We start from the raw sequence: 17,193 nt of genomic DNA on the forward strand, positions 1-17,193 counted from the left end.
CCACTGAGATAACATTTAACACTGCATTGAAATTCCTACTTACTGCTGTGTCCAGTAGTAAATCCTGGCACATTATTAGAATATCTGCCTGTTATCAGCTCAGTCAGGGAATGAATTATTGACTATAACTCATTGCTGGGAAGACTACGTATGACACTCCAGTGAAGTTTTGATAATTTCTAGAAGTCGTGGTAATTTATGGAAGGGGGTTTTGATTGATCTCTCACCACCTATTTTGCACCTATCAGTAAATAGGACACATATTGATGGCCTACTTGAACTACATTAACAATATAGGGAATTCACAATTTAAGCATTTCTCTTTTTTTCCAGTACAATTTCTATTAAGACGGTAACTCGGTTTCTATTAATTTTCTTATGCGAGGTTTACCCCTGGGAGTGGGGGATCACAGATTCAGATTATTGGATGCATAGTATCACTATTCTAATAATTATTTAGACCTATTCCTCATTTGCAGTTGTACGCAGCCTCTGCCTTTTGGAAAGAAAGCCCTGAGACCACTGGAACCGATAAGGTTGGAACAAAACGGATACTGTGAGATTTTAAAGAATGTCTGCAAGTGTGAGGATATAGCTGATAGAATAAAGGAGAATTTTGAAAATTAACAGAGAGTGAGCAAGTGACTTACTATTTGAAAAAATGCTCGTAATATATTTGATAGAAAACTTACATATACCATTTAATAGGATACAATGGTCACTTTAAAGTCCATTTGTCGAACTTTAAGTAGTAATCACTAACAATCTCAACTTTCTTTTAATTTAGGTTTGTTTTCCTCCCGTCTCATTTTTGCTGCATTCTCCAAATTCCAATTATTTCTCAGAACAAACTTTACTAGACAAATGGTTCCTTTATTTCTTTACTGAGCTTTCATCATTGTGATTTCATTATTGTTTTATTTACCACAACAATTGCTTCCTGGAAAAATAACCAGTATTTTCAAGTCCTCAATATATACCATACAATAGAGCAAAAAATATAAGTAATAATTCAAAGTTTAACGGTTATTTCCTAGATGACATTTAAAGCATGTCTAGATTTCTAGAAATTTCAACTTATACCCAAATAGTACTTAGTAATCTGATACAAAAATAATGGTGTCTCTCTTGCCAGTGCTATCAAGATTGGGGGTGGGTAATTTGACTGAATACTTGGCTTAAAGAAAATAATTCTTTCTTCATTTTATCTTAATTTAGTAGCTTCTAGCAGTCATCTAAACAATCTTAAAATTAAAAGATAATGTTAATGGGAGAGACTGTTGTCATAGGATAATGGTTTCCTGCTGCTAGATTAATGCAGTGGCAATAATACTGGAGCATTTATTGAAAATAAAGACAAAGCCAGGAGATTTATTTTTAAAGCAGGTGTCATGGATCCTATGACACTGTTGTGTTGTAATTACTTTGTTTCAATTTTGCCAAATTGCTGATGGAGATGATCCCTTTTCCTGATAGATGTGGGGTGGCAGCATGACATTGGCTGGTATCTCCATGACTGGAGAGTGCATCCTTCCTAACTGGAGGAACAGATTTGTCATGATTCTTCCAATCAGAAGGCACCTTCTAAAGCCTGTGCCACTTAAAGAAACAAACACCAAAATGCACAGATAAATGTGTCCTTTATCCCCCAAAAGGCAAGCATCTACCTAATACTGTTACCAATCAATCTAGAAACCTTAATGAACATCCCCCCCCCCCAAGTGACAGTCCCAAATACATGGTTCTCCAGCAAGCCCCAGGAATGTCCTATAGGACAAAGCTGTATGTCTGGGTTTTAGCCACTGTGCTCAACTGTCTGGGACTTACCTTCTTTGAATGTGTATGATAATTTTGGGCCAAGTAATAGACTTCTTCCAAGTGGAATCCTCCCAGGAATGCTGTGGTAGTTGGAACTGTAAGATGGCCTCTCAGATTCCCATCCCCTGGTGTGTACACCCTGTATAATCCGTTCTTGAGTGTGAGCGGACCTGACTTAATCAGTTGAGTCCTTTTGAAAGAAGGCCTAGAAGTCAGAGATGGGAAAAGTCAGGTAGATTCAAGGCTGCGGAAGATGTTCTCCCATTGGCCTGGAAGGAGCAAGCTGTCATATGTGGGAGCAAACACATGGCAAGAATGTGAAGGTAGCCTCTAGAGGCGGAGAGCAGCCCCCCATGAAGAGGTGGCAAGGAGATAAAGACCTTAGACCTGGAGCTGCAAGGACATTCATTCTGCCAATAACCAGTGAGCTCAGAAGGGGACCTTGAGCCTCAGAGGAGATGGCAGTCCCGGCTGACACCTTGCTTTCAGCCTGGCGAGATCCTGAATGGAGAACCCAGCTATGCCACACCAGAGCTTCTAGCCCGCAGACACTCTGAGACAATAAACAGGTATTTTTGAAAGCCACTTATAGTCATTTGTTTTGCAGCAATAGAAAACTAATGACGATGCTGCGAGAAAAAGCCAAAGAAGATATTGTGTTGCCACCCTTTCCCTCTACCGTGAATTATTCTATTTGCTCCTTCTTATCCCATCTCCCACCTCCACCCCTCACAGAGCCTAGAGCAGAAAGCTGGAATAGCCTCACTATGATTAGGGTGTTTATAGATTGTTGTATGTTCAACGGTGGTACCTGCTTTAAAGAAAAAGGAAGCAGGGATAAGGAGTAGCGGGGGGCCCAGCTGGAATGAGGTCTGGTGGTGGGTTACATTTCCATGTCAGTGAGTTGGGGGAGGTCTCAATGAGAAGGTTCATGTCCAGACCTAGAGGAAGTAAAGAAGCCATGCATCAGACGGAGAGTTCCAAGTAGAGGCATCTGCAGTGCGAATGCCCTGAGGGATGTGCCATGTACGGTTTAGGAGCTGGAGGTAGACCAGGTGTCCTGGCTGTATGGTAGGAGATGACATGAGAGTTCAGACCGGGGTGGGGAGTGGGGACTTGGGCTTTCACCTGGGTTGAGAAGGGATGCTATTTGAGGGTTCTGGCAGAAAAGGGATCAACTCTGATTGACATTTTAGAAACCTCCCTCTGGCTTTGGTGTTGAGAGCAAAGCACACAGCAGGAAGGCCCAAGTGGTGAGACACCAGACAGGAGGTTCCTGCAGTCCTCAAGCAAGGGGTGCTGGTGGCTCGAAGCACAGTGCTACCAGACGAGAGGTGAGAAGTGGCTGGATCTTAGGTATAATTTGAGTATCTGTGGCAGATAGTTCCATGGTTTCTATTTCAAATTTTCAGTTGATCAGTCCCTGTGCCTTTGACAGTTCTTTTGGGGTTTTCATGTGTCATGACAGCTGTTAGTTCCCTTCTGCTCCTGAGGAGTTGGGCAGGGCACCCCCCCCATACACACCACATTCCACCCACATGTGATTCCCCTTCCCACATGCTGTGTCTATGTCAGAAATAACCGCAATATTGTTTTTCATTTGGCTCTTTCCATTTGAACTCAAAAAGGAGAAATAACACATACTGAACTCCTCTGTGTGTGCCAGACCCCAGGCGAGGCTCTTTGCATATAGCAAATCATTTAATCATATTAACAGCCTGATACAATAGGTCTAATTGCCTCCATTTTAAAATTGAAGGAAAACAAATCATAATAGTTAAGGGATCGGTCAGGATCAGTGTCAAAGCTGAGGTTCGAAACTTGGAATTCTGCAAAGCTTTACAGGTTGAAGAAACTGTCCACGGTCCACTCCCATCTGCTAACAAATCAGTGTATGGGTTTTGTTTAATAGATTTGGCGACTTTAGTTTCTAAATCCATGGTTCTTTCTCCACCGTCGATGATTTTGTCCCCCAGTGGACATTTGGCAATGTCCTTGAGACAACGTCACAACTGCGGGGCAGGGAGCACAGAAAATCACTCCTGGCTTAAGTGAGTGGAAGCCAGGGATGCTACTAAACATCATGCAAAGCATAGGAAAGTCCCCTAACAACAAAGAATTATTCTACCCGAAATGTCAGTAGTGCTGAGCTTGAAAAACCCTATTCTAAACCATGGGTAGATGATTGGACTGTCATAGTAGAAGTAACATCAGTTGTGTAATTTTTATGAATAAGCTTCTCATTAAGATGTTCTAAAAATGAGGAAGGTTTTAGTCAGAACAACTTCAGTGTATTGTTTGGGGTAAAATTCACAGTGATCCAAAAAAAAAAAAAAAATTCACAGTGATCCAAGGAAGCTTTTCTAGTATGTCCTATCGCACAATGCTCAATGCATATAAGTTTTCAAGCTTATATAAAAAAGAAAATGTTAGAAACCTGGAATAGAAAGTTTAGTGGCTCCAAAGTACAAAAGCTAAACTGCAAAAATTAAAATTAATAAGCGTCCAAGTAAATGTCTACAAAGGTAACTGATTAACTTGGCACTTGCAATATAATTCAATACCTACATGGACACACTCAAATTTTATTTATTGTGGGATGTTTTTGATGTGATTTTGCTGCATACACTAGGCTCTATAGAAGTCTGATCATAGCTCTGCAGTCATCATATGAGAGAATGACATCAGGAAACAGGACAAAACTACACCTGAATGAAGTAAGGTTCTGAATCATGCCAAGATCTGAAAACAAACACATTTCAGGCAGCAGAAATAGCAGATGCAAAGGCTCTGGAGTGGGAATAATCTTAGCATGGTGGATGTAAGCTGGTGTTGCTAGAATGGAATAACTGGGACAGAATCTAGAATGGCAATGCTAGAAAGACAGAGTCATTAGGTTTTAATGTGAACACAATGGAAAGCTCTTAGAGAGTGCTAAGCTATGAAGTCCTAATCAGATTTATTTTATTTTTTAAAATTAAGTGGCCCTTCGGGAAGAATTGATATAAGGACTGTGTGGCAAAAATTGCTACAAGCTTACCCCAGGATCCATTCCCTCCTAGAAATAGAACCCCAATTCAATCTGTGGTTATTGCCACTTGGAATAGACACTGCATTTCCCAAACTTCCTTTGCAGCTCCATGGAGCATGTTTGGAAGGAGTTGTGGCCAATAAGTAATATATAAGAGGAAGTGTAAACAGGACTTCTAGGGAAGTACCTACAGAGAGCTGATTTAGGTGGAAAGGACTCATTATTTACCTTTTAGATCTCCTCCTTCCTTGGACCTCAACTATGGACCAAACGTCTAATATTTCACTGTGAGATGACTTTGAGGATGAAAATGGTGTCCCAGGATGAAGCCTGAACTGAGATTACAGAATAGGAAGATAGAAACCCTGGTAAAATGTGGGTCCCTGGTGACACTATGAAGCTGCCAAAACAATGCTGGAATAATTACCTCCAAACTGATGTGAGAGAGAAATGAACTCATCTTTAGAGCACCGTTAATTTTTTAAAACATAGAGTCGGAATCAATTCCAACTGACACAGGAGGCAAAAGTGCAAGTGAAAGAATAGCAAAGAAATTATTGCAGTGAAAGATGAAAAGTGGTGATAGTAGAAGTGATTAGAAGTGGAAGATTCCAGATATACTTTGGAGGTAGGGTAAAGAGCATACACCAGTTGAAAGACTGTGTCAGGGGCTAAGAGAGAAAATGCAATCAAGGATTATCTCTATTTTTTTGGCATGAGCTAGAATGGTAGTTGTCCTTTCCTGAAGTGGAGAAGACTGGAAAAGAAGCAGGATTATGGAATATAAATCAAGATTCTATTTTGGACTAAAACATAGTAAAGTTGAGATCCCTATTTAACATTCATGTGGTAAAGTTGAGAAATCAGATATAATCTTTTTAAGTATTTTATTTATTTATTTAGAGAGGGAGAGAAAGAGAGAGAGAATGAGTGGGGGGAGTGGCAGAGGGAGAAGCCAACTCCCTGCTTAACAGGAAGCCTACCAGGGGGCTCAGTCCCGGGACTCTGAGATCATGACCTGAGCTGAAGGCAGATGCTTAACTGACTGAGCCACCCGGGTGCACCCAGTTAGATATAGATATATGTCTTAAGCTCAGGAAGAGGTCTGAGGAGCAGAAATTAATTAATAAATTCTCAATATATGGAAGATATTAAAGCCATGAATAAAACCATATAGAGTAAGTTTCAATAGAAAAAGTGCCAATGATTGAGCCCTAGGGTGCCCCAACTTTAGAGATAATGAGGAGGAAGAGCTAGTCTAGGATCTATAAAGAAGAAGGCAATAAAGTAGTATGAAAACCAGGAGCCATGTGAAGAAAATGTTTTAAAGGCGAAAACTCATCAAGTCTTTAAATGTTGCTAAGAGGCTAAGATGATGACTGAAAATAGATCATTGATTTGGCAACGATGGTTTGATGGGGGAAGAGAAGTGCCCAGTGAACTTCATTTCCCTTTATGTCTCATTGGCTAAATGAGGTCATATGCTCAGCCCTAAACCAATAATGATTAAATCCCTGGGCTTCAACGGATTCCCTAGAATCAATGAATCTCTGCTTTTAAAAAACCAGGAATTCATAAGTAGAAAGCGGAGGTGGAGGTACCTGGTGGCTAACTCAATTAAGTGTCTGACTCTTGATTTTGGCTTAGGTCATGATCTCAGGGTTGTGAGTAGTGCTACTTAGTAGTGCTACTTGAGCCCTGCCTTGGCCTTTATGCTTGGTGTGGAGCCTGCTTAAGATTCTCACTCTCCCTCCCTCTGCCCCCCACCCCCCCACCCCCCTGTTGGAAAGAAGAAAAGAAAGAAAGAAAGAAAGAAAGAAAGAAAGAAAGAAAGAAAGAAAGAAGGAAGGAAGGAAGGAAGGAAGGAAGGAAGGAAGGAAGGAAGGAAGGAAGAAGAAAGAAAGAAGAAAGGAAAGTGTGGACAGAAAATGGCTATTGGTTGGGTAATAAAAATATCTGCCATAATACTTTTTATTTTTACAAAAAATTCCAAACCTCATCACATATAGAGCTGGTACTACATTTGGCATGGGTAGTAAAGTGATCTGGTGCTCTTTTTGCTGTTGCTGTTGATCCTGTGCTGAAACCAATTGTCAGGCATTTGTATACTTTTAATTGCAAAATAACCACCCCAATCTTTGAAAAGTTAAATATGCCAGAGACTACTAAAACTAAATAAAGATGCTGTGAAGTGAAAAGGAAATCAACTGCATGGATTTTTTTTTCCCTCCAAAATATTAGAGTCCCCTGTTTGTCAACCTGGGAAGAGTTACAGAAAGTTTGGTCACACACAGAAAAGCTAAAGTTACTACCGAACAAGTTTTAAGGAAAATGGTAGAGATTTTTAAAAAGTGTGCCCAAAAGAATTCTTCACAGGAACCTTAAAGTCCCTCAGCTTCTGCTTCTCCATTCTCATATGAAAACCCTCTCACGTGCCTTTATAAAATTCCTTAATCATTCCATTGTCATTTGTCTATAAGACCAGTGTGAATTGTGGGAACTAGCCCTCTTAATTCCTCTCACTCAGCTGCCATATGTGGCAACTGTGTTTGTGAAAGGAGGCTTGGTGTTGGGAAGCAGGGAGTGCTCTTACTCACAGAAATTGTGATTCTGTGGGATTAAGCCTGCCTTCATCGTCATAATAATAATAATAAACTAGACATATAATACCTTGACCTTAGTAGTGCTACTTTGCCTGTCTTAAGAAAATCTGAGGACACCAAAAACTGCTGGAGAAAACCAATAAGGAAATAAAGACTGAGTGGCCACCATGTATGAGCCAAGCATGTCACAGAGTACGTAGCACTGAGTAGCTCCTCAGTAAATAATAACTCAATGAACACAGCAGACTGCAAAGCATACAGAAGTGTCTTGCCCTTGGGACACTTATAATCTAGTCTGAGAAGAAAGAGTTAACAGATAAGAAATATCTCAAGGCAAGGAGAGAATTTGGGCGTGCCACTTGTTTCGGCTGGAAAGCAGAGACAAGGGAGAGACTTCTCGATGGCAGTGGGTAAAAGTGAAAATCGATCAAATTCCAAAGTGAGAAGAGATACCAGGGATCCTCTGGGCCCTCTCCCACACTTCACAGTGAAGTCAGTGAGGTTCACAGAAGTCTCAGATCCAACAGACACCGCCCAGCAAGTTAGTAGCAGAGCCTACCCTGGTGTCCAGGTTACCTTCCCCACTGCATCACCTGGCTGTCGACAACCCCTTGCAATGCCAGGACGTGCTCCCCTGTATTGAAGAATAATTTGTCGGGAAAGCAAGTATGAAAGCCACACAGACCACACCTCATACTCAACTTTGTCTTCTGGATTCATGCTTTCATTCACCCTTCACTTTTGACTGGAGGTCATTAAGAATGGTTACCTTGGGAAAATAACCTCCTTAAGTGCGTGACAGGCGCTGTTGTTTACCCTGCCAATAAATCATTCACCGCCACCCCCTTTCTCCTCTCCCTACTGAAATTTTCCGTCTTGTTCAGGTATCCAGGTGCCAAGCACTTTACAGGAATCTGAGGCCCTCCACAGCCTCTGGAATGAATTGTGATTGGTCCGAGCCTGAGATAATCCTTGCCAGTGATTGGATTGGCTGAAGAGTGGGCACGTAGCCTAGTTCTGGCCAATAAGATAGGAGGGGAGATTAGTGGGGGTTATTTCCAGGAAAGCTTTCCTTGCTCTTTAAAAAGTTGTGGAAGAAATAGCTGCATCTCCTTTGCCTTTAGATATCATCTTGTGGGGATGAGAAGCCTACACTTGCCTCAGCTGTCTAGGGACCATGAAGGGAGTCACATCACTGAGGCAATGGGAGTGGAGAGGTATCAAGAAGCTGTGTTTTGAATGATGGTGGATGCTTGCATTGATCAAACCGGTGACTCCTGATCTCTAACTTCTAGTTACGTGATAAAAAAAAAAAAAATACCCCTGTTGTTCTAGCCACCTTTAACTGGGCTTTCTGATCGTTGAGATCAAAAGCACCCTAATTATCATAGGATATCATATAGAGCAAGAACCCATCTTCAGAATATCCAATAATCCTAAAGAGGTTTCTTTTGTCTTCTAAAAACAACAACGAAGAGGGCTGTCTTTAGAATGATGTTTCCACAACTAAGCTTTTGCAGTTGCAGGGTCTCCCCAGTGGCATGATTCCAATATCCACCAACTCCTAACACGCTTATTTCCAAAATGTCTATTATTTTTAACGTGGGATCTTGGCCTGAGCCAAACCTTGTTTATACCATCAGGACTTAACTGTGCCTCGTGACTGTTAGGTTTCTCCTATTTCTTACTGCCTGTTTCAAAAGGTTGGGGATACTTAGGAAAAAAAAAAATTAGACATTGGAAGGGGCAGTTAATTCTCAGTCTTACGGCTACAAATATCTATTTCCCGCCAGATGGATGAGATTTCAGAGTTTGCTAAAATCATGATGTATACATTTGAAATTTATAAAACATTTCCTTTGTTTTATCTGTTTGAATGAGGGCAGTAATGATATTCCTTCACTGTATATAGTTATTAAGAGTCCTTTGCTTATGTTAAGGGAGCTTATGGAAGGGATCAGCCAAACACAAAACCACTTACTAGGACAAATAGAGCTTTTAAAAGAATACTACACTCTCGTGAAGAAACCAGTTTCTGATTGGCTAGAGTTGCAATTTCGCTTTTATCAGTAATTAAGGGCAAGCCACGGAGCAAACTCGTTAGTTGACACCAATTACAATTGGTAGACGAACTAATGAGTCCAAGAAAAAAAAAAAAAGTTATTTATTTCTGAACTTTTGAAGCATAATTGTTGTGTAAATCGGATAGCGCGCAAATCTCTTCCATACGTGTAGGTTGGTAATTGAGAAATAAAATGGTTACCAAATGGACTCTTTGTCCAGTTTTGTTCTGCAGTCGATCTCTCTTGGGACTCTTTAAAGTGTAAGGAAAAGGTGATGTCAACAGCAACGTACTCTGGGCAAACGGAGCCAGGATTAATTAATAGAGATGAAAGGGAAACACTGGGCCTTTCTTAACCATCGCCTTGCAGTCCCCACGGTTAGATACTTGCTGCTCCGCAGATGACCGAACGCAGGGCTGAGGATGAGGGCCAGGGCCCGGAGCAGGCCTCGTATTTAAAAAGCAAAACAAAACAGGAGAATGAGGCTTGTCTCCATCTCAGTTCCAGCGTGTAGTCTTTAAAATGAGGAGCTCTCAAGAGCTTTTCCCTTTGAAGTTTAATATGTGGGGCTTTACATCAATATAACATTTAAACGTGTTAAACAAATTAGTCTCTGGTTACAAAAGTTTTGAGACATTTGCAAGTTGCTGTTTAACTAAATTTAATATGTGCCGGCAAAGTTGATGGTGTAGTTGTTCATTTAGAAGAATGCACATTTGGAATGATTAATAAACAAACCAGCCTCCCATTGCTTCAACCTCTGTGTTTATTTGAAGGCAATCTACTTTAAAAAGACATTAATATTCTTAGAATTATTATTAGAATAATTGCTTTTACTCCTCTCAGAACACACATTTTTTCTCATTTCCCTTCAGCATAGACAGCTTTTCACTCAGATATAAACTTCCCATTATTATTCCCCACCCCCCAAAAAATGAAGAATAGGAATTATACACTTTTCACTAAGGAATAATTAATTTGTCTCAAGTATTAGAACAGAGAATTGTGGAGTGACTTTGAATGGTAGTCTCTGAGGAGTAGCATTGTTTGTTCTCTCCAGTCTTTAATGAGCTTTAGTAAATGGCCAGGAAAAATTACCTTCTTTCTGTAATATGAGAGAGGCGAAGAATGAAGGAAGCTATAGAATCCCTAAGAGAAAAGGGAACACACACACACACACACACACACACACACACACACACCCTCCTTCACAACAGCACTCGAGCCGGTTAGGAGGACGCAGTTCTCCTTTAGACTTACTTGAGGACAAGAGATCTGGTTACTAAGTGCATTAAAACAGAAGCATGTCCCTAATTTGTATTGATTATTGTTATAGTTACCACTGTTGAATCTGCTGGGGAAACCATCCATCCTCTAATTCCATGGGGTTGGATATTCGTTACACCCGCCATGTTAAATTTCTTTCCTCTTTAATGACTAGAGGAGAATTAGAACCGGAGCTCTAACAGAAATTAGCTGTGGAGGACCTGCCCCTCCTCTGCAGGGCACCGAACTCCCTCAGAAAAACTTCCCACCGCCTCCCTGCCCCCCACACCACCACCACCACCACCAGCCAAATGACTTTCAGGAAGGCCCAAATCATTTTCCCCAAGTTGCCATAGGCTGCTGGGCTTGCCTTGTCTTCCAGAAATGGATCTTTTCAGTCCTAAAGTTCTTCAGGCCGAAGGGAGATTCTGCACTCACTTAAAGGTGGCCTGGATGGGCAGCCCCAGGTGGCCCAGCGGTTTAGGGCCACCTTCAGCCCAGGGCCGGACTCTGGAGACCTGGGATCGAGTCCCACATCGGGCTCCCTGCATGGAGCCTGCTTCTCCCTCTGCCTGTATCTCTGCCTCTCTCTCTCTCTCTCTCTCTGTCTCTCATGAATGAATAAAATAAAATCTTAAAAACTAAAAAAATAAAAAAAATAAAGGTGGCCTGGAAGGTGGACCGCCCAGGAAATCCCCCAAACGAAAGAGCAATAGGCTCCATCTCTCTTGCATTCGCTCAGCCTTGTGCGGGGGCCTTGGGGACCATGAGATAGCACCCTCCTGAGGGCAGAACCAGCCGAGAAACAGCACAAAGGGACACGGCCGGAGAGGGTCCAAGCATCACGCCCAGACGGAAGAGGCCAGTTTGTGCAGGTGTGGCTTTTGTCTGCGGGCAGGTCAGCTAGCAAGCAGCACGGCCAGCCCCACTTCCCACCCGAGGTGCAGCGGTGTGGACCTCAAGCATCAGGACAACGCACAGCAGGACGCAAGGCACAGCCCGGCCCAGGGGGGTCGCCCCCACGAGCAGGTGGCCAGAGAGTCAGAACCTTCCTTTCTCTTCTCAGGCCTCCAGCATTCCCGTGCCCAGCCCAGAGCGATGGCCACCGTGGGGCCTGGTCCAGGCTGTCCCCTCTGCCTGCCCTGGATTATGCTTTTCTGCCTTTTCTCATCAATAGTTGCCGACCCTAACCTTTATTCTAGCAGGATCCTATGCTGTCACTATGACAAGTCTCATAAACAGGTTCCCACTAGAATCGGATGCCTCATAGAAGCTTCATACATTGAAATAGAAAGAAAGAAAGAAAGAAAGAAAGAAAGAAAGAAAGAAAGAAAGAAAGAAAGAAAGAAAGAAAGAAAGAAAGAGGATGGCTCAGCAGTTAAGCACCTGCCTTCGGCCCAGGGTGTGATCCTGGAGACCCGGAATTGAGTCCCACATCAGGCTTCTTGCATGGAGCCTGCTTCTCCCTCTGCCTGTGTCTCTGCCTCTCTGTGTGTGTGTGTCTATCATGAATAAATAAATAAAATCTTAAAAAAGAAAAAAAGAAAAGAGCTTACTACCTTGTGTGCTGTCAGCGAGGGGGGAGAAGAAAACAAAGCATGGGTTTTGGAGTCAGGCGCCTCTGACCAGGTTTGGACTCCAGGGCAATTTCCTTAGCTTCTCTGCGTCTCAGAGTCTCATCTATAAACCGGGGGTGACGCTGTGGCCGGTGAAGACTGGAGAGGCCGAAGTGTCGCACAAGGCCCCGCACTCAGGGAACGCACCTGTCCTGCTCGCCTTCAGATACACGGAGGTGACATAAGGACGGTAGGTTCTGGTTGTAGGACACTTGCCCCTTAGCGCGTGCTTTCATGTAAAGGCTGCACGAGAGCCACGAGGGTCACATGAGTCTCCCAAACCCAGGCTCAGGAACTGACTTGTTCAAGGCCATTCCGCTGGGAATCCGAAGCCTTCGGATGCGTTTCTGCCTCCCAGTCCCACCTTCTCTCTCCTCACCGGACAGTTCACCACCGCAGACTTTCTAACCCCGAGAGACTAGAGGCAGCACCCCTGGGATCGGGGAGGCCAACGGGCAGGCCCGGGCCTTCCTCCAGCCGCCAGACGCGTTTTGTTCAGTCGACAGAGTTGCTTAAAATTTTGAATATTTTTGCTGACATTTAAAAATCAAGACATGACCTGTAAATATATGGATTGACGGCTTCTCTGAGAAACCGTGAGGCCTAGAACCTACATGCCCCTGTGGCTCTACTACCTGCTGATTCTGCGACCTTGAGGAAGCTTCTTTGGCCTCCCTCGTGTGTCAAGTGCAGATAGTGACAGTCCCCACCTCAGAGGGCGGTGGAGCATGAAATAAGATAAGACATTCAAAATACTTAGGACGGTCCTGGGCACACAGGTGGACCCCCATCAACCTGGGGTGTTATTTTTACTCTATTCACTACTGTCTGCCTGCAAAATGGAGGCTGGGGTTTTCTGGAGACCTGCAAACTGTTCTTACGTTTGAAGAACTACAAGATGGAAGTGTTGTTTTAGTGTGACACGCAAAGCCAAAGTTGGTTCTTACGCAGAAAGTACAGCTTAACCCAGCATTAATGCCTGAGCCGTTCCAGCTGAGCTTCTGAAGAAAAGATTTGTCATGTCTCCCATTTGTGATACTTAAAGCAAACAAGGGGGTGAGGGGGGGCTCACTTGTGAGCTGGCATCTTGCATGGCTTTGCAAGGAAGGAAAGAATGAGGCAAGAAAGGGAGGGAAGGAGGAAGGAAGGAAGAAAAGAACTTGGCGTGGTTTTGTTTAACCTCCAGAAGGAAGAAAGGAAGGGAGGTGGGGCAAGAAGGGAGAGGGGAAGAGAGAGAGGAGAAAAACAGAGAAGGGAGAGAACAGAAAGGCAGGGAAGGTTGTTCCGAATATCGAATATCCGGGAAGGTGACTTACCCATGCTGCCAAAATACTTGAGATGCGCGGTGCCCTCTGGTAGCAACTTGCATTTTGCTTTGTTTTGTTTTCAAAAACTTCAAAGTTTCTCCAGGCTTCATCCTCAATTAGAACAAATGTCAGTAACATGCTTGAAGAAAATTTGTTTAGAGATGTGTGTATGCTTGAAAATTGCACATTACACATGCCCCATGCATGATTTTCCACTAAATTTTTAACGATGAGCGGAGGTACATGGTTCCAGATAGATGAGTGAATCTGAATGTATATATCTGGTGCTTTGCACGTTGACATAAACACAGCTGCTTTTATACATTTGAGAACATTTGTGTTTATTTGAATGTGTGATGGGGAGGTCATCAAAATGAACGCACTCGTTGTGTTTATTTGAATCTCACATTGCTCATAAGAATACATGCCGTGTTTGAACATGCAGTCAAACACCAGCTTCTCTAAAAGGCAAATCAAACCCCAAAAGGCAATTCAGTGCAAAACCCCATTAATGCTGCATTAGAGTTGAAATTCCATTCCCATGAAAGCCAGAGAATGTGGAGTTAAAGGTTTTCAACAGCAATCTTATTTCTACTAGCTCGAGAGAACTACAGTTGCTTTCCACTACTTTATCAGAGTATATAAAATATATATTTAGTAAGACACAAAAGGAAGGAAGGAAGAAAGGAAGGAAGAGAGAGAAAGGAAGGGAGGGAGGGAAGGAGGGAAAGGCGGATGGATGGGCGAATCCCAACCATGGCACTAAAGTATCAAAAATGCTAGCAAAGAACTAACTATATGCAATATCCTATTAGGATATTAGGACATCAATAACATGTATAGCACCTCAGCCTTGTTGCTTCCTGTTTGGGGGATGCTGCTGAGGTGTGGATGAAGTTAGGATCCACCGTCAGCAGGACTTGGGTTTGAGTCAAATAGTTAATTTGGGCAATAGTTAATGGTGATGGTGACGATTGGAATGCACAGTTTTGTCTCGCTTTCACTAGCACAAGGACATTCTGATCTCATTGAAAAGAAAAAAACCAGGTAAGTAAAGATGTGGTCCATGAATAGAGGCGCTTACATTACGTGTGCTTGCTTTAGTCCTTAAACAGAGGTGACTACAAAACACAGCAGTCCACAACACACAATCTTTGGCACACCTCAATAGGAAGAACTGCATTAAAATTTCAACCTCGGGCAGCCCCGGTGGCGCAGTGGTTTGGCCCTGCCTGCAGCCCAGGGCATGATCCTGGAGACCCGGGATCGAGTCCCACGTCCGGCTCCCTGCATGGAGCCTGCTTCTCCCTCTGCCTGTGTCTCTGCCTCTCTCTCTCTCTCTCTCTGTGTCGCTCATGAATAAATAAATAAAATCTTTAAAAAAAATCTCTAAAAAAAAAAATTTCAACATTGACACTTTGAAGCAATGCAACCTGCTGCATTTGCCCCATTTTCAACCCTTGCCCTAGTTAAAGGTAAAGCCCCCCTCTGTTATGCCAGGGTAACTTTTTGAATTCTTCATCCCCCATATGCCGCAATTTGGAAAGAGTATTTGGATTGTCGTGAACTGAGGCATCTATCATTAGAATCTTCAATATTAGATTTGCATAGCTCATTACCTATGGTTTTCTTTGGGAAAAAAATATGAAAAACAAATAAAGGGGCACACAGAGCAAGATGAGATTGTTCTGGAAATTAAATAGCAGATGCAGGTGACTGAACAACAAGAAAAAGTATGTGTTTCTGTTAGGCTTACGAGAGCAGACAAGATTACAGCCAATGGTGGTTTGGCTAGAGAGTAGGAATTTTACTGTATGGTATTAATTAAAGTTGGAGGGAGTGGGGTACCAGGAGGAGGCAAGCCCATGTTTCCACTGAGCCCCAGAACACTGGGGCTTGGCCACCAGGCAAGACCTGAAACCTGTGAAAAACATCCAAAATAAAAGACATGAAACAAATCCTTAAAGTTGTCATTACAGAACATGCTAGACTAACATAATGTCTCCACTGGTTCCCCATTAGAAACAATTACACAATTCAAAACTGCTTACCTTTTTAAATTAGGTAAGACCAGATTGATTGAGGCTGGAAGCAGCATTTATTTTTCCCTTCCACTGTCATTGACTGTAACTATGTCTTTATTTTTCTACCAGGATGCATTTTTGTCTACCTACAATATTATTACTACATTGCAGTCTGTTACTCCATTGGTTTTAACACTTTTTAAAAAATGCTTCAGAAATGACAAATGGAAAAGAGGAGAGGAGTTGCATTTTAAATCAAGCGATTTTCTGAGTTTTATGTGGAAAATAAGCAAGACTCTCTCCAACCTTCCCTTTGATGAGGCCCCAAATATACAAAGGGATCAAACTCCGTATAGACAAAAGGATTTTTTCCCTGACTTTGGAGTGATATCTTGTTACACTAATGGCTCTTGACAGGTATCATAGACCCTTCGTTTGCAATCTTCAGAACTAGGGAACGCTAGACTCTGCCATTTTAAACCTCAGTGTCTCCCTATCAGAAACATGCAAAGCTTGCCTCTCGGAAGGAGACATGGACCACAGTAAGAGAAGATAGCGCCCTTTAAGTCAAAGGAAAGTCAAAAAACAGTATATTTGATATGATCTCCTTTTCGTTTTTAAAACATAGTATCTGTGTGTGTGTGTGTGTGTGTGTGTGTGTATCAGAAAGGATAGAGACCGAGGTGTTAATGGGGATCCTTCTTTTCATTAACTATATTTAGCACTTTTCTTTTCTTTATTTATTTATTCATGAGAGACAGAGAGAGAGAGAGAGGCAGAGACACAGGCAGAGGGAGAAGCGGACTCCATGCAGGGAGCCCGATGTGGGACTTGATCCCAGGACCACCAGGATCACAACCTGAGCCAAAAGCAGAGGTTCAACCACTGAGCTATCCAGGTGCCCCATTTAGCACTCTTCTATACAAAAACACAAATTATGCTTACAATATGAAAAATATTAAAAAAAAAAAGAAAAATATTTTTAAATGTTTTTCAAATGTAGAGACTTTTCAAAGTTAGTGCCATGACACCATTAAGTTTCACTGAAAAAAAAAAAATCAGTCAAGGATACAGTTCACTGATCCTAAAGGTTCTTGAACAGCATCTAGAATAAAGCTCTTCAAGATCACTACCATCTCAATTCCTGTTTCACCGACAGGAAGATAGAACAAGTGAGACTCCCAAGGGGGCCCTCCTCAGCGTCTCATCATAGTAAATGAAGGAGGCCATGTGCAAACCAGGTCCTCTGTCTGCAGATATCATGTCCTTTCTTCTATTTAGAGGAAGATCTACATGTATTCTATCACTTGTCAACGTTGTACTAATCCTTGCAGTAGCCCAGCAGCGTAGATACTACTATTAGAGGTAGGAGAAGAAGAAGAGATGTAGAAGAGATCTCCGTAGAAGAGATGTGAAAATAGTAGAAGCTCAGAAGAGAATGATTTGACCATGGCCTTAAGGCTGG

The 17,193-nt window shown here is 42.4% G+C and overlaps 1 long non-coding RNA gene across 1 annotated transcript; it reads right to left on the reverse strand.

Annotated features, from left to right (window-relative positions):
• Positions 1 to 1,839: 1,839 nt before the first annotated feature.
• Positions 1,840 to 13,819, reverse strand: LOC121488179. The gene is made up of 3 exons (XR_005986991.1): positions 13,714 to 13,819; positions 2,630 to 2,759; positions 1,840 to 2,023 (listed from the first exon to the last, which is right to left on the reverse strand). It is a non-coding gene; the product is annotated as an uncharacterized LOC121488179 (long non-coding RNA).
• Between the last annotated feature and the right edge of the window lie 3,374 nt (positions 13,820 to 17,193).

The sequence above is a fragment of the Vulpes lagopus genome, chromosome 3, assembly GCF_018345385.1.
Source record: "Vulpes lagopus strain Blue_001 chromosome 3, ASM1834538v1, whole genome shotgun sequence".
Lineage (NCBI taxonomy): Eukaryota > Metazoa > Chordata > Mammalia > Carnivora > Canidae > Vulpes > Vulpes lagopus.